Raw genomic sequence first — 25,278 nt, 5'->3', positions numbered from 1 at the left:
TGTCAGCAAAATAATACCGACAAACGAAATTCGCAAGCAGCAGCAATTGTCTTTTTTATTAGCGGCGGGCAACGCGAAAGTTCCTATCTTAGGTACAACCTCCCTGACTTTAAGGGTAATGAATCATACAAAAAACATTTCAGCATACGTCGTGGAGAATTTACCCTATCCAATTATCTTAGGCATGGAATTTTTATGCAACGAGAAATCTATCATTAATTTACAAGATAACACGATTATGCTGACAGGTAAAGTTTTCGAACTGAATAAATCGTTTCATGTTTCACAACATACAAGCTATACGCAACGTAGGTCAGTTAAGGGGTACAACAACACCTTAGTCGACATTCCTAAAATGACTTATTATAAACAATGCGTTGATGACATATCGCAAACATTACGTGCAATCATAAAACGGAATAATAACACGGAAATGACACAAATTCGACAGAAAGAAACTCTGACGCAAGTCAACACTATACATGATTCACTTCGCGACCACAAATTACTGACACGGCAAGACCTAGACCTTCAAGAACAAGACACATACGAAACCTTCGCAAAAGCGAATTTTGACATTTTTGACACCATCACTAGTTGCAACATCTCCACCATGAAAGCCCAAAACAGTTACCCTTGTGTCACATGGTTGTTCAATGAACAAAATAAATTAAACATACGCAAAATATATTCCACTGATAATAAATTAAATTTTACTCTTAATGTGGCAAGTAACTATCAAATGATATGGCACGTTCTAAAAGAACTAAAACAAATAGTAACGAGGAAGAATATTACACACATGTATTTACAAAAACCAGCTGTGAATAATACCCAAATTAAAGTTGCCGAAATCATCCGTATGATTTATTACATTTTCAAAGACACACCTATTAATATTTATATTTTTGAAAATTCAATTTCCACTTCAGAAATAAATTCACAAGATTACAACACTGTAACTGTACACCAGAGATATCTGTTTTACAAACAGATATCTCTTAACTAATACAATGCATAAAACGTACATAGCCACAAATTATCCATTTTGCAAACACAACCCTATAAAATATACAATCATATTAGACTTCACTCCTACTTTACTACAATAACAAAGATACCCAACGATACAAAATTACATTCTTCTGGTCGACATACCCAGGAAGACCCTACCAACATTTTACACACTTGAATAAGACAAAAATTGATTTAAGGTATTTATCTTTTGAAGCAACTATTTTAAAATCTCTCGCGACAAGCGGCACTCTCTTACTAATTGCAGCAGTTGATGAGCGCTATTTTAACGTCCCTGCTTACTGGCCGAAGTCCCGTTCACCACCATTTCCTTTTTGGCAAAACTCAACCACTATGAGTCCAGTCTTGTTAACTGGAGTCTTCTTTAAGGAGAACTCGTCGTCGTAGAAGCTTGGTTCTCGAACGAGGGCGTCGTATGCGAGAGTGATGTCAGGGCCTTTTTTTTTTTTTTTTTTTTTTTTCCCATGCTGGTTCTGTCTCGAGCAAGAACGCCTTATGTATGGTAGGTGTCTCCCGTTGCCAGACCCGGTTCCAGAACATAAAAAAAAAAGTTCATTCATTAGAATTACCTTATACTCCTACAAAATAGATAAAGCGAAGCCAGTACACAATATCTAAATAACTTTCTAAATCTATGTTCAATCTCCTATCTGAAAATATCAAAACGCTAAGTCAAAATTCTGTGGAATTTAAAAAATATACAGATCAGGTCGGGGAGGCTTTTAAATCCACGGAGAGGAGGATTAAAGAAATGGAAAAAGCCATCACAAATTTTAGGAACAAGACGAGGGAATGGGAAGGATTTTTCGGTACTTTAATAGAAAATCAATTTCAGAATACTAGACGTATCGTAACAATGTGGCGCGCGTTGGAACAAAGGGACGTAAAACTGTCATGTCGACAACACCAAATACCAGAAAAGGTGTTGCGGCCCCAACTTTTTCAAGCGAACTTAATGGAACTTCAAAAGGAATTAATCAAAGCAGGTCACGATTTAGCTATTGCTGTCACGGATATACACAGGTATTATCAGTTACCAATAACAGATTGTGTAATTTCAGGAAATAACATAACACTGGTAGTACGAGTGCCCATCGTACAACAGGGCATTAGGTGGAGTTTGGTTGAGCTCATAACTGCACCCTTCAGTTGGTACAATCAGAGTTGCAGAATAGAGTACAGCACCTTGTTTTTGGCGGTGGCAGAAGCTCCCTACACTAGACACCGGAGGCACAATTTGTACCGACAAATTTCTGGTTTGGGGTTGCATCAGTGCAGGCCGCACTCCGACAAGCTGTGCTTTCTTCCTCGATTCGGAGAGGATAAACTTCATGGGCCTACGTGTGCACGAAAATTATATGAAGGTGCGACAGTGGAGGAATTAAGTTATCACTGCCCCATGAAATGTCACGCATCGACATCGCTTACCATCACAGAAGTCGAGGAGGATTTATTTATAATAACAAATTTAAAGGTAGGCGCTTATATAAGTTGTCCCAGCAGTAATAAAACCCTAACTGAATTCGGAAGCTTATTGGGCGCGTTAAAAATAAAACTTCACTGCCAGTGTGCACTTGTTTACCTGCATGATGTAATAATACCTAGACGTTTTCCCTGCTTAGATACTATCCCTCGCATCCACGTAAATCACAATTCCAGCAGCGTGGTCGAATCTAAAATCTTTCATTCTTAACCCCATTCATACCCACTCGTTACCATCATATAACAACTTTTCGGAATGTATTAATCCAAATTGGTCATTGACTATTCCGCATTTAAATTTAACCTCCCCGAATAAACTTCTCCAAAATTTTGTCGCAAATATTCCAGAATCACCACAAATTTTTTCTTTTGCGGACAGTTATGGTGTACATACATCCGCTACTTTAGTTGTTTGGAATTTAATCTTAACTGTTTTATTAATATATATATTTTGGAAATCCAACCACCCAGCGATAGCCTCCACCAACCAAACATGTAACCCTACCACCTCCCTTCTACTACAAGGGGGGGAAGCCGTTAGGATAACTGTAGATGACGCGTCGTAAATTATATATATTATCACCTTGTGGATCTTGTCTTAATATTTGGACTCTCGATTAAAAAGATCGTTAGACAAATGCTGAGGCAATATCTGTGCAGGTCGATTGAAGCCTGCAGGCATATAGGTATTACCCATATATAGGTTATATGTAGATAATAAGTAGTTGTCCACTGTTTTATATTTTAGATCGGAGATTGAACATAGATTTAGAAAGTTATTTAGATATTGTGTACTGGCTTCGCTTTATCTATTTTGTAGGAGTATAAGGTAATTCTAATGAATGAACTTTCTTTTTTATGTTCTGGAACCGGGTCTGGCAACGGGAGACACCTACCATACATAAGGCGTTCTTGCTCGAGACAGAACCAGCATGGAAAAAAAAAGGCCCTGACATCACTCTCGCATACGACGCCCTCGTTCGAGAACCAAGCTTCTACGACGACGAGTTCTCCTTAAAGAAGACTCCAGTTAACAAGACTGGACTCATAGTGGTTGAGTTTTGCCAAAAAGGAAATGGTGGTGAACGGGACTTCGGCCAGTAAGCAGGGACGTTAAAATAGCGCTCATCAACTGCTGCAATTAGTAAGAGAATGCCGCTTGTCGCGAGAGATTTTAAAATAGTTGCTTCAAAAGATAAATACCTTAAATCAATTTTTGTCTTATTCAAGTGTGTAAAATGTTGGTAGGGTCTTCCTGGGTATGTCGACCAGAAGAATGTAATTTTGTATCGTTGGGTATCTTTGTTATTGTAGTAAAGTAGGAGTGAAGTCTAATATGATTGTATATTTTATAGGGTTGTGTTTGCAAAATGGATAATTTGTGGCTATGTACGTTTTATGCATTGTATTAGTTAAGAGATATCTGTTTGTAAAACACTGGAGGTCCAGTGTTCCTTAAGGGGGGAGATGTGTCACGGAACTGCTAGTTGCCCTAGTTATGTAAAGATTGCCTCATGCCATGCTTGTGGGATGTCAGCAAAAACCTCTTTTTGCTGGCATTACGGAAGCTTAGGTGGGGGCAGTGCGGACTGACGAAAGGGGCAGTCGGTACTAACTAGGGACAGGGGGAAGGAAAAAGTGAGGGAAGTGAAGTGACGCACCGTACCCCCTAAGGATGGAATTTGTAATGTAAGTTGAAATATATTTAGTTTATTTAATGTATTTGGGATTTTTATTCTTAACGTCGGATCGGGTAATTATCCTTAGCTCTACCAATCTCTCCCCCGACCCGGTCGTGACAATATTTACAACGAAATAACTGTTAAATCTGATAAAAAAAATTCTCTAAAATCTCGGTAGAAATTTCACTTTGATTTCATCTTTGGTTCTTAGTACAACATCCGCCACAAGAGTTATCGTGTCAGGAGTATCCACCGGTTCGAGAACATATTTAGACAATATTCCGCACAAAGCCGTTTTAAGTTCCAACATAGCAAACTTCTGTCCAATACAGTTCCTAGGACCAGCACTAAAAGGTAAATAAGCAAAAGGGTGTCAGTTTTTTGTATTCTCTGGTAAAAATCTGTCAGGATCAAACTTTTCAGGATCTGGGTAGAATTCAGGATTGTGATGCAAATCGTAAATATGCATGTGGACTATCGTATCTTTAGGTATCTTATATCCAGTAGCAGTAACTAATTCTTCTCCAAGTTTTCTAGAAATGAAGGCAACACTAGGATACAACCTCAAAACTTCCTTTAAAACTCGTTCTAAGTATTTCATTTGTTGAAGATCATTAAAGGTTGGTTTTCTATGTAAATTTCCTGTTACAGCCTCAATTTCCTCAACGATTAAATCCTAAAAAAAACCTTTGATATAGTATTTCCACCAATAGATTAGCTGACAGAAAAGTCACCAAATAGACCGCTATAAAAAGTAGTGCCAAAGGCGCTTTATTTGAAATATAAGTAGATTTGAAAATAATGTTGAACTACGTAAAATTACTTTTAATAATAACACAATTTATTTACAACAGACAATATTATCTACGCTGGAACATACACTTCGAATAACATTACGTACTTTATACTGAAGTAACAACCTCTGTAGCGCATCTTAAAATAAAATTTTCCTTCTTGAAAAATGAATACGCATTGGCAATCATTTTCTGTGTCACGATGTTGTCAACAGTCATATTGCACCGGGTTGAAGAGGGCTACAAAATATAATGGTATATAATTATTACACAGAATAAATCAACAACACACTCTTGCGTAATTATGAATTTTATTCGTAATGTTTTCCATGGGGTCCATATGAAACGTTTTTTGACACAAACAACTTAACCTAAAATGTCCAAACTTCAGCCACTATACAAAAAACAGCACAAAGGTCTATAATATCATACCTAACAAATCAAAGCAAGTAAAAAAACACAAACACTAAACGCAAAAAACACACTTTTTAACTTTTTGAACCAAAATTTTAAACTAACGTCAATCAGCTGATCGTCCAAAACACACAACCGGCCGACTGGCGCAGGCACAGAGGCGTAGGAAATTCGTTGCGCGGGAAAAGAAACGTTGGTTGCCAACTTAAACTACAATTCTTTAACAGCTTTAACCGTATAATGTTAGTATATTTTGGATTCTCCGATTGGCGATTGTGAATTCAAAATTTTCCAATCTATCGCTGGAAATAGTATATCAAAGGTGATTTTTTTTTTATTTCAAGTTCAGGAATAGCAATTTGAGAAAAATTACTTGGACATTTTTGTGGCACGCTATAAGCCAGTAAACACAGTTGTGACATTAACGTGACAGGTATGTACTCACAAGAGAACAATGAGTACATCGCATGATTATGTCTTAACGATATACCTGGAACGTAAGCTATATAGCATCACAATGGAGTACTCATGCTATGTAACCAACACGTAATGTTGATTACATTTCCTAGCTTTCTCACTATTACGTCGCAGCGATATAGCTTGCATATAAGCGTTTAAACATCACACTGTGGTACTCCTGTTATGTAACTAACACATAATGTTAACTACATTTACTAGATATCTGTCGGAAAATAATTAATAATTTGAATACGAAACAATAATTGATCATCGAGTTTTGTGTTTTGACTTCGTACTCAGTTATAGGTATATCTGTTTAACATTAGATTTTCAAAAGTTTAGATTTTTCCAATGTAGTCATGGGTTCTAAAATAAACTGGTAATGTATAATGAATAATTATAATTGAGTATTTTCGTGGTTGATCTTTAAATTAGTATTTTCTCAAAAAAATCACTTCATTTCATATCCAATATGTAGCTAACTGAAAATTGATAATAAAGCAGCAGATATGACGAAATAGTGTAGACTTTTTTTAATGTCGGTAATAGAGTATATGTATAATACCAATACATCGGGTATATTTCTGTTTTTGTCTTCGTTCAACACCACTGTATTTACAGTATTTACTCAGGCATACGCTTCTGTCCCTAAAATCTCACGTACGGCATCCTTTGCCCACGTAAACACAGTGTCTGGAATGAAGACAGAAATAGAAACATATGAGATGTGGCGATTCACATATACTTTTACAACACCTTATCAAAATTTTAAAAAACCACTATGGTATTATTTGAAATTTATTGTTAAAGATTATATGGTCAGTTAGATGTGGGTCGCCGTATTCTTTAAAAAGTGGCATTCGTCAGTGAGTTCCTAATGCTTAATTAATAATTATATTCAGAGCGAAAAATACAACGGCTTTATTAGAAATACACCAAAGACAAGTTTTTTCATTGTAATAATTTCTGAGAATTATTTCTGTAAACTTGTTCACTTGAAATGTTATTTTGTAAGTACCTGCTTGGCAAATTATAAATAGAACATCTGGGGTAATATAGGGAAGACCCAACGACACAAACAAAGTCATAAAAATTCTTTGTCCATTGTCCCTGAAACGGGACAAGGTTCTGAAGAGTTCATTCGTCGAATTTTGATTTTATAAAGACAATTATAAAGCGATGATGGGTACCAAAAAAATTAGAGAGTGGTTAATTTTTAATTTTATTAAATTTATTTCATCTAATGAAAAAATAATGCTCAACTTCTGCATTTACTATCCACCAGATGTTTGGGAGATGCAGTCCGACGATCCCTTTTCTCAGTATTTATGTTTATTGCACTTCACACTCACAATGAAGCTTTCGAATTCTATTTGGCCATTTGGTTCACAACCACCGAACCTTTCTCGTGGATCCGTAACTCACTTCATTTTTAATGCAGTTTTGTGAAAATTTCTGTCATTCAGTGTGGGTTGTATTTATACTAGGTAAGTTAATATAATTCTAATAAAGTAATCGTTTTAATTTTTACGTGTCTCTGATAACTGTACGTAAATAACAAAAACAGTTTTTTCAGATAAGCTGGAAATACCACCATTAATCACTGAAGATACTCCCGCTGATTTTGAAGAACTTACGGTGATTGTTTTTGAAAGTGAGGCGCTTTGCCATAAAATGTTGCAAAGGTATGGCAATTTTTTATTAACTAGATGCTAATGAATATAATTTTACTATAGACTTGAAACAAATACAAATAATATGTGCGAAACAAAAGAAATTCTAAAGGAAACGAGTGAACAAATCTCCAACATGAAAACGTCATCAAATCTGACAAATCAAAAAGAAAACAGTAATAGAAGATATGCCGCCAGACCACAGCTAAACAACTTTTGAGGAATTAGAAGATTATCTTTGCCTACTACAAGCAGGTTTCTTTGTAAGTTAAAAAAATACAATAAATTTATATATAGCCATTCGTTTTCGTCGCTTGTAAACTTCATGATTTTCAGGTTTATTGTGGACTTTGTCAATGGCGTGTGTCCGCTCTGTTATGATATTCCGAGTGAAATTATGTAAGGATTTAATAGCTTTCCTCTCTTTCAAATATTTCGGACTAAATAAATTTACAAAGCTGTATACAAACCAAGTATGAAATAATCTATAAGCTATTATTTGTCCCATGTCTATAATTGACTGTCTGTATTCTACTTCGTTTTGTTTAATAAATTTCAGTTTTGTTCCCATTGCAGTTTTTGTAATTCTACCATTAAAACGATGGCATACCCGATGGAATTTTACCTGTTATGGTTTTAAGTGTAAATTGTGCAATGTAGTTATCAACTGAAATATAAACTTGGTGACACAACTCGCCAAGGTTTTTCACTAAATCATCCGTCTGGTTATTAAATATTTCAACGAATTGCCGCAAAATACTAAAATGAAACGCTGGCGTTAAAAGTCTTCTTCTGTTCAACCACTTTGGTCCTAAATTTTATTAACATTACTAACTGAAGTCAACTGATTTAGGCCATATATTTACCAGAACTCGTGAGGAGACCAGTACGTAACCAGCCATAGAAAACGTTATAGGCATCACTTTTTTCTACGTGTTTTGAATTGGAGAGAATTAGCTGTAGAAAAAAAGTGACGTTATTTCATATTAAACAATTTAGGTTGTTACCTCAAAATCATCTGGGTGTATTATACTCGGTATAATTAAGTGAAGGATAGTAAAACTATAAATTGGATAGTACGCTTTTGCCCATTTTCGCAAGGTTTGAAACGAAGCATCTAGAACATTTCGGTCAATATAATTAATATGCAATAAAAGAAAATATTTACCTAATGACGTCTGTAAATGTGCACAGTTGCCACCAATGAAATTTTTATCTTCTGGTCTTGGAATTCGTTTCAGTTCTTTACGATTTTTTAGTACGTTTTTAATTTTTACTAAAAAACAAAAAATTGTAAAAAACGCGATTAGGCATACATAACATTGCAGTTACGACGGACATGTCTCAAATGCAGAAAAATCAATTTGCTTATAATTATGTAGCGAGTTAAAGTAGATACAATGTATATAACTATAATCGCAGTGGAGTCAGCAGCTTCATTTGCAATAGGAAAATTGAATGTTAATTTTATCAGAAACGTGTATTCACTTTTTAATTAGTCCGACACGTGCTTAAATAAATTTCTAAAATAGTGTAATCGACAACATGATAAGAGAAGAATGTTATTGAATACATTGTATTGATTACGACATATTTTCTTCTACCTTTGTTTTTTTTACTTCCCGAGCTTAAGGGAAGGGTCTATCTATTGTAATCAAGACCGTCAGCCGACTCTCTACTTTTACGTTTTCTCGACCTTTCATAATCCCTAGAGTACGAAGAAGTAGCTCACCCGTTTCTGTCTGTCTGTCTGCCGTCTGCTCGGATTTTTATTAGACAGACAATCTCCGAAAGTACTGGGCCGATTGTTGTCAAATTTTGTATTTATATTAGGAATATCATGCAGGTAGTAAAACGCTAAACAAAATGTGTCTAATCATCCCCACCAACAACGTGATGAAATCCCCGTTTAATTTTGTATAATTAATACTCCCACACTTGTGTTTTGTGAATCCGCCCTGCTTTGGTTATTATTATTATATTATTATATTACTTCCCGAGCGTAAGCAAAGGAAGTATTGTAATCGAGTCCGTCGGCCGACTCTCTACTTTTACGTTTTCTCGATCTTTCATGACCCCTAGAAGACGAAGAAATAGGTCTCCCATTTCCGTCTGTCTGTCCGTCTGTCCGTCTGTCCGTCCGTCTGTCCGTCTGTCCGTCTGTCCGTCTGTCCGTCTGCCGTCCCGGATTTTTATTAGACAGATAATCTCCGAAAGTACTCGACCGATTGTTGTGAAATTTTGTACTTATATTAAGAATATCATGTACATGGTAAAACGCTAACCAAAATTTGTCTAATCATCCCCACCACTAATGCGATGACGTCACTTCAAAATTGTACATAGTAAATGGGTTTTCAATTGTATAAAATAACATAGTCCTACACATGTAGTTTACAACTCTGAATCGACTTTTCACCCGAAACGTCCAGATTTTTGGAAAAAAAATCAAAATTATAAAACAACATTTTGAAATTTAATTTTTAATCTGCTAACCAGAATGCTTTGAAATGTTGCAGATGTTTTAAGGCTATAAAGAGCATCATAAATCTTTAGTCAAAAAATATTTGCTTATCCCCACCATAAACTTGATGACGTCAGCACAAAAGTTTGTGGAATAAATCATATCTAAAATGTACAAAATATGATGAGTCTGTACTTGTGATATATCACTCCATTCATATTTTTTGGATTTGCATATACAGGGTGACTCAAAAAAATTAATGAATGCGTAAATTTATTTTACTGATTTACTCAGAAACTACAAAACCGAATGCTTTGAAATCTTGCAGATGTTTTAAGGTTATAAAGAGCATAATAAATGTTTAGTCAAAATATATTTGCTTATCCCCTCCAAAAAATTGATGACGTCAGCTCGAAAGTTTGCCGAATAAATCCTATCTAAACTGTAAAAATATGATGAGTCTGTACTTGTAATTTATCACTCCATTCATATTTTTTGGATTTGCATATACAGGGTGACTCAAAAAAATTTAAATATATTTTATTTATTTAATCAGGAACTACAAAACCGAATGCTCTGAAATCTTGGGAATATTTTAAAGTTATTATAAGCATGGTAAACTTTTGTTCAAAATGTATTTGTTCATCCCTCCTAAAAAAATTGATGACGTCACCCTTAAATTTTGCTGAATAAATCCTATCTAAAATGCAAAAAATATGATGAGTTTGTACTTGTGATTTATCATTCCATTCATATTTTTTAGATTTTCTTAAGAGGTGGTTCAAAAAAATTAATGAAGTCAATTTATTTTATTGATTAAATTAAAGGCAACACTTATTATTAGTATTACACCCCAACCAACCCAATTTGGTAGACACAAAATTTGTTAAAGGAAAAACACGGTTGAAACATAAGGGTAGCACGCTTATTTACATCGACTTTAACATTACAGACCTGCATTTGTTTTATGCGCTCACTTGGTTCCGCGAATGTGAAATAGACATGTTTATAATCAACCAATTGTGAATTTCACCGTAAAGAATTAAAATAAAACCCAATGTTTTATATAATAAGCGGAAGTCGAAGCAACAAAACCGATGGTCGTTTTGTTTACAGTTTCTTTGTTTGACTCTCACGTATGCTGTTACGCTTGTCATCTTAAATTAAGAATGTTTATACATAAACGATTTTCAGTTGCCTTTCATATTACTAGACAGCGGATTTTTGTGGGGCTACGTCACGTTTAATCGGTACTAATTCCATAAATATAATTAACGATTTATTAATCAAACGGCTAAGTAAATGAGAACGGGAATTAACAGCAGAGTGCAACGAAACAGCGTTATTCTAATCTCAAATAAACGAAATGCAGTCCGCAACCGCAACGAATTCGCATCCCGTACGAGCCGTACCGAGTTTGGCCTTGCCTAGCCCGACAGAAATCCGCTCTCTAGATATTACACACCGACGCCGTATACGTGAGTAAATTGTTTCGTTATTTTATTGATTATAAGAAATCAATATTCAAAACGACCCAATTCATTTTCCCGAAAATTTGGGAATACAATAATTTTATTCTTAGTATTACACTACATCTATCCCAACTGATATACGTGTCCTTGCAAAAATGTTCATGACGTCATCACATTTTTTTTTTAAATTCCCACTACAAAAATGTAATGAGAAAAAAAACACAATAGGCATGTCAAGTTTCCGACAGCGAGGGAAGTACTGTCTAAACTCTTTAGACCAATTTTTATATTATTATTATAATTCTTCTACAAAATATGCATTAAAACATATATTCGTCGAAAAAAGCATTAAATAAGCATATAAGTTTTAATATGCATAAAATTGAAAAAAAATTGGTCTAAAGAGTTTAGACAGTACTTCCCTCGCTGTCGGAAACTTGACGACTGCATGCCTATTGTGTTTTTTTTTCTCATTACATTTTTGTAGTGGGAATTTAAAAAAAAATTGCGATGACGTCATCAACATTTTTGCAAGGACACGTATATCAGTTGGGATAGATGTAGTGTAATACTAAGAATAAAATTATTATATTCTCAAATTTTCGGGAAAATGAATTGGGTCGTTTTGAATATTGATTTGTAATAATCAATAAAATAACGAAACAATTTACTCACGTATACATATCAGAGGCAACTGAAAATCGTGTATGTATAAACATTCTTAATTTAAGATGACAGGCGTAACAGCATACGTGAGAGTCAAACAGAGAAACTGTAAACAAAACGACAATCGGTTTTATTGCGTCGACTTCCGCTTATTATATAAAACATTGGATTTTATTTTAATTTTTGACGGTGGAATTCACAATTGGTTGATTTAAAACATGTCTATACCACATTCGCGGAACCTAGTCAGCTATGTTTCAACCGAGTTTTAACTTTAAAAAATTTTGTGTCTACCAAATTGGGTTGATCCAATGTAATACTAATAATAAGTGTTGCCTTTAATTTGATCAATAAAATAAATTGACTTCATTAATTTTTTTGAGCCACCCTTTAAGAAAATCTAAAAAATATGAATGGAATGATAAATCACAAGTACAAGCTCATCATATTTTCTGCATTTTAGGGATGAACAAATACATTTTGAACAAAAGTTTACCATGCTTATAATAACTTTAAAATATCTCCAAGATTTCAAAACATTCGGTTTTGTAATTCCTGATTAAATCGATCAAATAAATTCACGCATTCATTAATTTTTTTGAGTCAGCCTGTATATGCAAATCCAAAAATATGAATGGAATGATAAACCACAAGTACAGACTCATTATATTTTGTACATTTTAGATAGGATTTATTCAGCAAACTTTTGGGGTGACGTCATCAATTTTTTAGGGGGGGATGAGCAAATACATTTTGATAAAAAATTTACCATGCTTATAATAACTTTAAAACATCTCCAAGATTTCAAAGCATTCGGTTCTGTAAATCCTGATTAAATCAATAAAATCAATTGACGCATTCAATAATTTTTTTCAGTCACCCTATATATGCAAATCGAAAAAATATGAACGGAGTGATAAATCACAAGCACAGACGCATCATATTTTGTACATTTTAGATAGGATTTATTTGGCAAACTTTTGAGCTGACGTCATCAAGTTTTTGGAGGGGATAACCAAATATATTTTGACTAAAGATTTATGATGCTCTTTAGAGCCTTAAAACATCTGCAACATTTCAAAACATTCGGGTTAGCAGATTCAAAATTAAATTGCAAAATGTTGTTTTATAATTTTGATTTTTTTTCCAAAAATCTGGACGTTTCGGGTAAAAACTGAATTCGGAGTCGTAAACTACATGTGTAGGACTATGTTATTTTATACAATTTAAGACCTATTTACTATGTACAATTTTGAAGTGACGTCATCGCATTAGTGGTGGGGATGATTAGACAAATTTTGGTTAGCGTTTTACCATCTACATGATATTCCTAATATAAGTACAAAATTTCACAACAATCGGTCCAGTACTTTCGGAGATTATCTGTCTAATAAAAATCCGGGACGGCAGACGGACAGACGGACGGAAATGGGAGACCTATTTCTTCGTCTTCTAGGGGTCATGAAAGATCGAGAAAACGTAAAAGCAGAGAGTCGGCCGACGGACTCGATTACAATACTTCCTTTGCTTACGCTCGGGAAGTAAAAAGCAAATAAGCATAAAAAAAATGTGTCGAATGACTCCAAATTGTATCATAGTTACAGATATAAACAAGTTTTGAAGTGCTTACATTTTTCACAAAAAGCATTAAACCTAGAAATCCGCTCTCTACTAATTTTATCAGACATATGGATTCACTTTTTAATCAGTCCGACACGTGCTGAAACATATTTCTAAAATAATGCAATCGAAAACATGATAAGAGAAGAATGTTAGAATACATTGTATCGATTACGATATATTTTCTTCTACCTTAGTTGTTTTTTTAGTGTTTCGTTCGAACGAATGAATTATTGAACACATGAATCTGAACTTGTTTGTTAAAAACTGTGCTTTCAGATCTAGCGTTGTAAAGAAGAAAACAACTTAGTATTACTAAGATAATATACAAAATTTTATAATTTATCTAAAAAATTAGACGGGTTTGATTGTGCTTTTATAATTTTGAATATTCATAATATCTTCTCATCAACACTATACTTTCCTCTCAAAGAAAATGAAAATTCTTTGTTTACACACAGTTGGCACTTCCGAAAGTGCTATCCTCTTCATGAAGTCGTTGACTTTTTGTGACATGCTAATCCATCTGCAAGCACGCATCTTTTGCCAACTCATAAAAACATAATTAACAATTAAACTTTCTCCAAAAACAGATTTTCACACCGGGCCTCCAGATCCACGATAACGCCGATAATCATCGCTGAATGCAGCCACCAATTTGACCATTTCTCCACGAACCAGCCATAAACAAAAACAACCCGTCGTGTCGTAAATATGAATGAACCATAATCTGTTCGTGTCGTAATACTTACCTAACCCATCCAAGCCAGCAATTTACATTAATTAAGTGCGTTCGTCAAACTAATCCAATACAAGGTGAAGAATCTGCGGCGAAATCTTGACACAAATTCGATCGACCGACAATGTGAAAAATCGATCTTAACGAGACCACCATTAACTATGTAGGCCATTAAGTCCAAGTTGATTAGTCTCGCAACACCAGCTATTCGCTTCCTGAAAAATCGGACCCTAAAGTTAAATTTTCCGAAACGGACTTTCTCCGGAGGATCAACAGCCATTACGCAGTCTTGTCTGCACAACGATAATTACGCTGTCATGCAAAACAGTGAAACGACAATAATGATCAACGACATACCTATGAAAATGATTTGTTGCATCACCGCGACCTTGAAACGGAGAAAGCACTCCGGAAGGAAGACAATGTGTTCATTTTATGGTTTGCATAGTCAGATTATTTCCAGACACAGTCGTCGGCAGCGTTTAATTTCCTAATCCTTTCGAATAAGGATGTTGCACACAATGCAACTGCGACAATTTATGGCAGTGCCGTAAGTGGCTGGCGATTTATTTCTGCAACTTTTATGGCTCTGATTATGGCAATCGTGACGATGTTCGCTTGGAGAATCAATGTACTTACCCGAAGTGCAAACTGAAACGGATTCGATTCAATGTGATGTATGGCGATGATGCTTTCTATTTGCACGCCAGAAACATAAAAATGTTTCACGTTTGTTGGAGAACAAAGACGTTGGGAATGAACTTTGCGAGGATTTGACGTGGTGATCAATCATTTTTTAATGAGTTTGTGCAGGTTGGGATTTTATGAATGGTCGAAATTCGGCGAAATGTGGCCATGTGGGAGGAAGTAAGTTTGGACTTTAATTAATGCAAATGTACATGGCTACAACTACGAAATGTGGTTGCGATGTAATGAAATGCTGGTTTTGAGGCAGAACAAACGTTATGTGTGATGTTAGTTAAAGCATAAAAGTGTTACATGTACACAAAAATTGGTCAAATATAACAATGTTTACTTCAAAGGTTGGAAACCACAAAAATATCTTGTCATTTAATATTTTAAAATTTGTCAAAATTTGTCAAAGCAAATCGCAATTGAATCGTTGTGACGGACGAATCGCGAATTTTATTTATTAATGAAGTTAATGAATCGCAGAAGGCTACAGTGATTCATTTTCCCTCCAAAAACTGATGACGTCAACTAAAATATTCTTTTCCTATAATTATATACAAAGTGGCCCAAATAAAACGAAACAGATAGAACCGTAGGCGCTGTACTTGATTATGTGAAAAATGCTCGAAGAGGTTGATTTTTGATTCAAGGGGGGTAGAAGGTTATTAGTTTGCATTTTTCGCATAATCAAGTACAGCGCCTGCGGTCCCGTCTGTTTCGGTTTATGTATTTGGGCCATCCTGTATATTTCCGGTCTAGTCCAGTTTCCAGCTTTTCATATATATTTTCATAACTTTTTATAAATTTTCTTAAAATAGCAATGAGTTAGATTAGAAGAAACAAGCTCCCGTTCATATTGATCAGAAGACACATGTCCTGAAACTAATTTTACAGTATATAGCGAAAGTTATGACTAATTCTTGTTGTAGTGTAGCTAGATTAAGGTGTGTATTTGAGATACTGACGACTTTCTGGTCTTTTAGTTAGTTTAAACATTGTTTAAGTGTAGGTTCTTTCATTATTTTAAGGCGAGTCCCCACCTTTTTGACTTGCGAGGTGTTCATAACATTTTCAGAATGTAATATTATTACCAGACTTATTGCTATGAAATTTAAATATAAATTGTCCACAGGTCACTCTATATGTAGTTTTTTTAAAAAAGGTTATTAATTATTATCTTTATTCTTTTTAAAGTTTTGGTGAAATTTTTGATAGCGGACTTCTAAAATTCAATATCTCAGTTATTTATGGAGACTTCGAAACGCGGTTTTCATAACTGTTTTCAGCTTACAATGCGCTATACATTACGTGGAAAACATTGTCGATTTATGTTGTTGGAAATGAGATACAGTAAAAACCGCTTCTTAGACACTAGCTTGTTTTTAGTGGATCTTATTCCCGACAAAAAAGTCGCCAATGTTACCCGGGTAAGCTGAAAACAGTGGTGAAAACTGCGTTACAAAATTTCCATCAGTAATAGAGGTATTGATTTTTAAATATACGTGATGAAAAATTTTACCAAAATGCTAAAAGAAAATGATAAACTGTTTTTAAAAAAAACCCTCTTACGTTATATAACGAAAGGTATGAACAGGTTATATTTAAAATTTCATAATAATGAGTCTATTATTAACGGAAATATTACCTTGTAAAAATAAATTGAAAATCCTCTTAATAGTCCAATCTTTCGGAATTTTTTGCTGTTATATAAAGTCTTCTATTGGTTAGTTATATATGGTAATATATGTTTCTGTTATTGTACAGTAACAGAAAAAAATGGAATAGCAATCACAAATAATTGTAAAAACAACAGAATTTTACATATGTACGTCTTTTTACTTCCAGAACATAAGCGAAGGAAGTATTATAATAGAGTCCATCCGGCGAATTGCTACTTTCATGTTTCCTCGAAGTTTCATAATCCTTAGAAAATGAAAAAACAGATGTTTCGTTTCTAAATGTAAATCTCCGAAGAATTGTTGCGAATTTTTGTGATTATATAAGAAATATCCTGTAGATAATAATCCTCTAATACGCTAACCAAAATTTATCTAATCATCACCACTAACAATCTGGTTAAGTCATCGTAAAATTTTGCAGTATAAATGCTATATAAATTTATAAAATAACGTACTCCTGTACTTGTCGTTTATGAATCCGCCTTCAGTCTATATTCTAGGCATCCAGAACGCACCATTAGCTCAGTTGGTTAGAACGTTGTTCTAAGAACACGAAGGTCGCGCTCCACAGGTTCGATCCCCTCATGGACCACGTTATTTTTTCTTACGCTGGTCTTGTTGACAGGGAACTTCTGTTTGAGTAACCCTAGACCAAGTTTTTATTTTAATTATTGATGTTTAATTTTTAATTATAAAATGCCAAATAAATTATTTATCACAGCTATGAGTATGACATTCAGATGCTGAAAATCATAGGAGTTTCTTGGCAAATTATGTAGAAATAACTTCTCCGCGAATTGAGAACGCAGCATAGGAACATTGAATGAAAACATTTTCCCGCTCTTTTTTTAGCCACCACAATATTTCTACATACAAGTCAATAATTCGTCATAACAGTGCTACCAACACTATTACTCCTACTAGTGCTGGTAATGTGCCAAAATAAAGTAGATTTGATTATACTGCGACGAAATTCCGGTGACACGCGGGGGGGCATGCCTCGGTGCCAAGCTTTGCGCTGACTAATGCCACTGAGAAAATAACATATCTGGCCGACCTAGGCTTATGCGGTCATCTTCACGCCACCCGGGGTGGCGCCTTCAGTCGGGAGCGGCGGTGCTCGGGCGCCAGCTCCCTCTCTGAGGGACGGAGCACCGGGATTACTCTAAATCCGAAGACATGGATGTGCAGGTGGTCTGAAGAACGTAGTACTTACAGTGGTCGATCCTTACAGGGGCTCTGCACTCTCCACAAACTTTAACTTTGATAAAAAGCCACGGCACTTGGGCAGTACTTCCAAATTCTTCAAGGCCTCAAGAAGGAATCCTCTTTTTCGGCTGCGTCAGTACTATGGCATCTGTCGTATGGTACAAAAAATAAGCAATTCTTGGCTACGGCTTCATACTTTGCGCAAAAACGATATAGTACCGGTTCGTTATATAAAACAACTAATGTTTCAGTTGTATGAGATGTAAAATATTACAGAAGCAAATCTGAAATCCTGAAAGTATTGTAATAAGCTCTATCCGGCGAACAAGTACTTTCGTGTTTTCTCGACGTTTTATGACCCCCAAGGTAGGACGAAATAGGTCTCCTGGTTCCGTTTGTCTGTCGTTTGTCGTCTGCCTGTTGCCTGTCCTATTTCTCTTTATTAAACAGAGCGCCATCAAATTGAAAAATAATTAGAGATGTACCGACTACAGTCGGCCGACTGTTTATAAATGCAACAGACAGTGGGTTTTTTTTTCTATTTCTCTGACTACCTTAAAAACTTGTTTTATTTTAATAAAAGGAATAACTGAAGTTTCTTTTTTTTCCAAAAAATGTGTTAAATTTTTTTGAATAATTTTAACATTTAATTTTTTGTAGTAACTCAGTACAAAAATAAAGAATAACACAATTTAGGGCAGTTTATACAATACTTAACCAATTTTAACCACTTTTTTGGAAAATTTTTGGAAATTTTGAATTCGCTTTGCGTGTTTATTGGACCATATATAGTGACGGCGATTTCAGAATCGTAACTAGCGGAAGATTATCTACACTTTGACACCAACTTTCGGTCGATTAAACTAATTTTAACCGGTTTTGACAAAGCCGACTAGTCGGCCGACTGCAGTCGGCACATCTCTAAAAATAATGTCTTATTCGACAAACACTATTCAAAAAACAAACGACACAATCAAACGAATTTTTCAAAGATTATTTTTCTACAGTCGGGTTACTATGTTTCCCGTATTGTTATTTAATTTTTATAGACTGACGTCTTTATAAAATAAAAGCTTAATACAAATGGACAACAAAAACAATCACAAATTATTATTTTTTCTTGGTTTTAATGAAGATAATAAAATTAAAAAATCTTGGTTGCATTTCAGCGTCTAAATACTAAAATAATAGCACATTATGCAACAATTATAATTTATAAACATGAAATTTTTCAGTTTTTAGTTCCCGAGCGTTAGCTAACGGAGTATTTTCTGTCTGTCTATCGGTGTCGATTTTTATTAGATAATTTCCGAAACTAGTGAACCGATTGTTGTCAGATTTTAATAATAAGGAAAATCATATAGATGGTAAAATTCTAACCAAAATGTAGTCGATTATCCCCACCAACAATTATTTTGCATGATTCACATTACCTAATTTTTATGAAATAATATGCTCCTGTACTTGTTGTTTACGAATCTACCTTAATTTTCTTTATTTTAATTTTATTTGTTCATTGCTTCCACATGGTACGAATGTATAACATATATACATATTTTGCACATTTGCGAAAAAATTTATTCGGCAAAATTTTAAGATGCCGTAATCAATTGTTTGGGGTTGATAAATAGATACATTTTCATTAAAAAGTTACCAACTTCAAAACGTCAAGATTTCAAAGTATTCAGTTTTGCGATTCTTGTTTTAATCAATAAAATAAATTGACTCAGTCATTAATTTTTTTCACACTCCCCGTATAAGCAAATCTAAAAAATATTTACGCAGTGATAAATCACTATTACTGACTCATCATACTCTGCAAAATGCACAGTTAAGATATCAATTTTTCGGAAAAATTTTGGGGTGGTGTAGGGAGGGGATGAGCAAATATATTTTGATCAAAAATTTACCATGCCTATGATAAATTTAAAACATCTCCAAGATTTCACAAAATTTGGTTTTGTACTTCCTGATTAAATCGATAAAATAAATTTAGGCATTCATTAACTTTTTTAAGTCACTCTGTATATACAAATCCAAAAAATATAAATGGAATGATAATTCATAAGTATTGTCTCATCATACTTTGCACATTTAATATAGGATTTATTCAGCAAAATTTTTGAGGTGACGTCATCAATTTTTTGGAGGGGACAAGTAAGTATACTTAGTATAGTAATTCCAAAAGCTATAAGGTTATATGACCATCATAAAAGTAGTTGACCGCAAATAAATACCCCTTTTGTGTGGTTTGCACTAAGCTTACCGGTTAGCAATAAATCGTCTTCTAAACATTTCTTGCTCACATTTAACAGGGCCGGCTTTCAAAGGAGTGGTTATTTCGGAACCCTCAGCTGCTGCAGGTAGTAAAGAAATAATGGAGTGGTGGATTTACATATTTAGTGAAAGTCGCCCCTGAACGAAACCTCAACAGCCGGTCGAACTGCAGTGGACACACTATTTACGACCCTAAAACCTTTTCTATTGAAACAACTTAACTTCGACACAATGGGATAATTTTATGATGGCCATATGACCTTCTAGCTTTTGGTCTACTATAAATATATTTTGAATAAAAACTTATCAGGCTTATCATAACTGTATACCATATGCAAGATTTCAAAGAATTCGGTTTTGCAGATTTCAAATTAAATGTCAAAATGTTGTTTCCTAATTTTGATTTTTTTTCCAAAAATATGGACGTTTAGGGTAAAATCTCAATTCAGAGTCATAAACTACATGTGTAACACTTATTATTTGATACAATTTAAAACCCATTTACTATGTACAATTTTGAAGTGAAGTCATCACATTAGTGATGGGGATGATTAGACAAATTTTGGTTAGCGTTTTACCATCTACATGATATACCTAATATAAATATAAAATTTGACAACAATCGACCCAAGACATTCGGAGATTATCTGTCTAATAAAAATCCAGGACGACAGACAGACGGACAGACAGATGGAAACGGGAGACCTATTTCTTCGTCCTCTAGGGGTCATGATAGATCGAGAAAATGCAAAAGTAGAGAGTCGGCCGACGGACTCGTTTACAATACTTCCTTTGCTTACGGTCGGGAAATAATAAATTATATATAAACAATAAACAAATTATAATAATAATATTGAGAATATTTTACTTCAGTGTGGCTCAATAATTAATAATTTTAATTCCCTGTTTTTAGAAGAGAAATTTATTTAAATTAAATAAATTACTACGTTCTAATCGCAACATCCTTGAAATTTGCGCAGGGGCTGCAGGGTGTCATTTACGCCACTAGTTTTTATTTTGTAGAGACAAACAAAAATCGCAAAATCAAATTTTATAATTTTTTAAAGAAGCGGGTTTTGTTGGACTGTACTTTAAGAGCGAGGGACGTTCTGTCGTAATAAAATTAACTTGAAATTTACAAAGAGTGACAAAGATTAAACCCTATTCTATGACAGGAATTTGAAACCTATTTTTCAATAATTTAAGAAATCAATTTGGTAGTTTTGGAAATATTAACTGTCAAAATAATCTAATTTCCTTGTTTTCGCTTTCGTTTACCAAAAATTGTTCGAATGTTATTTGACAGAACCTCCTTCACCGCTGAAGTCAAATAAAAAAAAAATAATTAAAAACAAAAACATACATCTATATATCTGTCCATTTTTATTAGAAAGATAATGTCAGACATGCCCAGATCCATTGTTATAAAATTTTATAGTATTTTAGGAACATTGTGTACTTAAATAGTGCTCACCAAAATTTGTCTAATCATTCCTACCAAGAATTTGACACAATCTCAAGATTTTGCATGATAAATGCTACTCCTGTACTTGTGGTTTATGAATCTGCCTTGAGTGTTTACTTTTTGTGTATTATAGTAACATAAAAAAAAAAAACGTTAACCATCCGTTGATTTCACTGCGACACCATTTATGTTTTCTTTTAAAAAAACTGAATTTGTTTGATTGTACTTCAAGGACGAAGCAGTACAATTCCCTCCCTCCAAATTAGCAAATGGACCCGTCTGGGGTCTTTTACTTCCACTGAGTGTTTTTACTAATGTGGTCTTCTCAAAGCATTTCCAGTTTAGTACGTTTTCAAAAGTTCAAAATCTTCCGAATTAAATTGTTTTAGTAACATACAAGAAATATTGAAACTGTGGTTGTAACGTTAAAATTACAATAAATTCTTTAAAATCGGTGACTTTTTGTGACTGATCTAGAAACCCTAAGAATTCGAAGAACAATAAAACATCATAGTTTTATATGCATTGATCTATGTATTTACGTTTAGTTTGAAAAACAAATCAAAATATTTGAACTTTTGTGTAATATTATTAATATATTTAAAAACGAAGTAAACACAAATTTTAAATAAGTGTCAGGACCAAGGTTACGATTCGCCGAAAGTAACATCAACTTTACCAGTAGTTATACCAAACCGATGTCAATTTACAGTTGCTATTTTGATTTCAAAACGACAGATAACCTCAGTGTTTGTGTCTGACATATTTGTTTGATTGATGATTCCAATGACAATCACACTGGCGACTTCACAATACACTTTCGATTTCATTGTAAATTCATTAAAGTTTGACATTCAGCTAGCCATTAATAATTTTTTCCATAATGTTCCCTTTTTGGAAAATAAACTACATAGCTTCACAAATCAGTGACGCCAAACGCAGCCTACCCTAAATCAAAACATTTTCCATGATACACTTTCCATTAATGTCGCATAATCGTGAACACTCTTTGTGCAGGTCACATTAAAAAACACCCAATAACAATTTCGTTCACCCTGACCTCAAATGCGATACAAACAGCGTGTAATAATATTTTGATAAATCTCTACTGTTGTGCAAGCCCGGAGCATCAAAATACTCGCACTCGAGTATGGATTTAATAAGTATCCTAAGCTTTTATTGCAGAGACACAACAACCTTTTGCAACTCTTCTTCAACGTAATAACATTAAATTACCGGCGTGCATTTATATTAAAAATTAATTATAATTTAAAAAGCGTTTGGAGGTGTATTTAGACTATCATCACGAACATCAATACGAAGCAAGCGTGGGTAATTCTTTGTTGATTTATTATCTTTTAATTGAGAAAAAAACTCAGCAACATTAGCATATGTCTTACGTTCTCTGCTAATAGATTTACTTTGAAGGAAGATTTACATCCTGCGCGATGCGCTCACGAGAAAACAACGGTAATGAGTGTCTCAGTTTACAGTACGTAACATTTACATAATATTTTCGTTTCTAATTGAATGAAAAATGTGAAATAATATTTAGCGGAGTTCGTCGCTACGTGAATTATCACGCATGTAGTGTGAATTATTTATCTGAAAAAATGTGACATTTGTTTAGTACTTACTTATATAAAATTTGTTACTAATGGAAGTGAAGGGTATGGTAGAGGCTTTCACTGTTTCCTGACGAGGATCCTAATATTTCTAATTATTAATTTGGAGAATTAATTATGTTTTTTCTCAGATGATGATTAGATAGGATCTTCACGTTACGTCACTTTTTTACTATTTGTCATTGAGTTATTACAGCTGAGGTCAAATAGTAAAGTATTGTCTCAAATAAACAAATCGAGCGTAATTTTCGTATGAATGTAAACACTACAAGTGTTCGAAGTATGGCGCAAAAAAAACATCGGCAAACATTCACTTGCCAAAGTATTTACCACATTTTTCATCTTTTCACTTTTAAAGAGTCGCATATTTTACACAAAATATTAATGAAAGTGTCCGAACTTGGTTAAGGAATTATGTTCGGGCCATAAAAAATAGGGTCCATCATCTCGGTTTGAATCGAGCTTACCTAAAGAACGTTATAAATTGGCGATACGACTAGGGACTAGCGATTGCTTCTAAAAGTGTGACATAAAAATATATCCACATAAATGATATGTTGTAACGGTGTACCTTAATAATTCATACAGCTGGGGAATGGTAAAATTCTGGAACTAGAATAATGTTCCTTGTACTCTGTTTTGTGTTTTATTTTCTTTGGTGTACTAAAGTGAGTTGCAGATTAAAGTTTTATTTCGCTAAAGTAGTTGATGAAATTGCTAGGAAAATTATACAAGTTGCTTCATTTGTTGTAATTTGCATGGAAAATAATTCTGAGATGTTTATTTACATAGCTTGTAAATATAAGACTCAATAGAGGCAATTAAATTGCGTAGATACATAGGTGGATGATTAAACATCGATTAGTAAAACTTCTAAAACTTATTTACAAGTGAAAAAAACAATTATATCGACGTATTGTCCACACAGGGAGGGGTTATCATAAAGAAAAATAAAGTCGCAAAATTATATTTCATAATTTTACGTATATCGTTCAGGGGCGAGGGAAGATCCGTCTAAATAACTTTAGACCAGTTTTTATTTCCCGGGCGCAAACTAAGGAAGTATTGTAATCGAGTCATTCAGCCTATTCCCTACTCTTGTGTTTTCTCGACTTTTCATGACTCCTACAGTATGAAGAAATAGGTCGTCGTTTCCGTTTGTCTATCTGTCTTACTGTCTGTCTGTCTGTCATTCAGATAATTTTCGAAACAACTGTCCCGATTGTTGTTAAATCTGTGTATATTAGAAATATCACACAGGTGGCGCAACACCAACTAAAAATTGGCTAATCATCCCCACCGACGTTGATGACGTTATCCCCAAATTTGCAATAATAAATTTGTTTTTATTTTTACAAAATAAGGTACTCCTGCATTTGTAGTGTGTGAATCCAAATTTTTGGAAAAAAAGTCGAAATTGTATAACATTTTGCAATTTAACTTTGAAACGGCAAAACCGGATGCTTTGAAATCATGGTAAATCCATTATCAAAATTTATTCGTTCATCTCCTCCCAAAAAATTGATGACGTTATCTCAAAATTTGCCCGAATAAATCCTCTCTGAAATATGTAAAATATTATGAATATGACTCTATACTTGTGGTTTATCAGAGTTTTTAGAATTACTTATACAGGGTGACCCAAAAAAATTAATGAATGAGGAAGTTTATTGTATTGATTAAATCAACAATGACTTACTCAATTTTCTCGAAAATTTGGGAATATAGTACTGTTATTACAAGTATTACAGTCCATTTTTCCCAAATGATATACGTTTCTTGCAAAAATTTTGATGAATCATCACAAAATTTTTTAATGGAAAAAGTCAC

At 34.0% G+C, this 25,278-nt stretch overlaps 1 long non-coding RNA gene and 1 pseudogene across 2 annotated transcripts; one reads left to right on the top strand and one right to left on the bottom strand.

The window, feature by feature from the left end:
• Window positions 1-4,243: 4,243 nt before the first annotated feature.
• On the bottom strand, window positions 4,244-5,804 carry LOC135127358 (cytochrome P450 4c3-like; annotated as a pseudogene).
• Window positions 5,805-7,080: 1,276 nt separating this feature from the next.
• Window positions 7,081-7,754, top strand: LOC135126544 (uncharacterized). 2 transcript variants are annotated; one of them, XR_010280060.1, is made up of 3 exons: window positions 7,081-7,353; window positions 7,443-7,551; window positions 7,603-7,754. It is a non-coding gene; the product is annotated as an uncharacterized LOC135126544 (long non-coding RNA). The 2 variants fall into 2 exon arrangements; XR_010280059.1 differs by having other exon boundaries at window positions 7,434-7,551.
• Window positions 7,755-25,278: the final 17,524 nt, after the last annotated feature.

Source organism: Zophobas morio, unplaced genomic scaffold (assembly GCF_036711695.1).
Source record: "Zophobas morio isolate AGI-343-1 ecotype UQ-CSIRO unplaced genomic scaffold, CSIRO_AGI_Zmor_V1 ptg000011l, whole genome shotgun sequence".
In the NCBI taxonomy this organism is placed as follows: Eukaryota; Metazoa; Arthropoda; class Insecta; order Coleoptera; family Tenebrionidae; genus Zophobas; species Zophobas morio.
This window is presented reverse-complemented; position numbering and strand designations above follow the sequence as displayed.